The sequence below is a fragment of the Asparagus officinalis genome, chromosome 5 (assembly GCF_001876935.1).
Source record: "Asparagus officinalis chromosome 5, Aspof.V1, whole genome shotgun sequence".
NCBI lineage: Eukaryota > Viridiplantae > Streptophyta > Magnoliopsida > Asparagales > Asparagaceae > Asparagus > Asparagus officinalis.
The window spans coordinates 103,254,881-103,255,250 of NC_033798.1; positions in this window are offsets into that span (position 1 = coordinate 103,254,881).

Genomic DNA, 370 nt, shown 5'->3' on the forward strand with positions numbered 1-370 from the left:
CCCTCAAAATTCTAGAAACTAAACACCCTCCACACCCCGACCCCCCTCCTCACAAAAAAATATATAAATATAAAGTCCAAAAAATTGAAACAAACTCTTTCAAAATCTAAAAATCACAAACAACTTGTTAAAACTCCATATATACAAATAGACTTCTAAATTTTTTTGAAAATTATAAACTTTCGTTATTAGAAGTTTTCTTTCAAAGCCTTATTGGGGATTAAGTAACAAGACAAAAAAAAACTTATTGAGCATTCTGCCAAAGTTTATTGCAAGGTATTTTAATTAATTTACTACACATGAAGCGATATTAATTTTGAGGGCTTTCTGTCAAAAATTATTGTGGGTGTGATTTCCAAAGATATAAGAG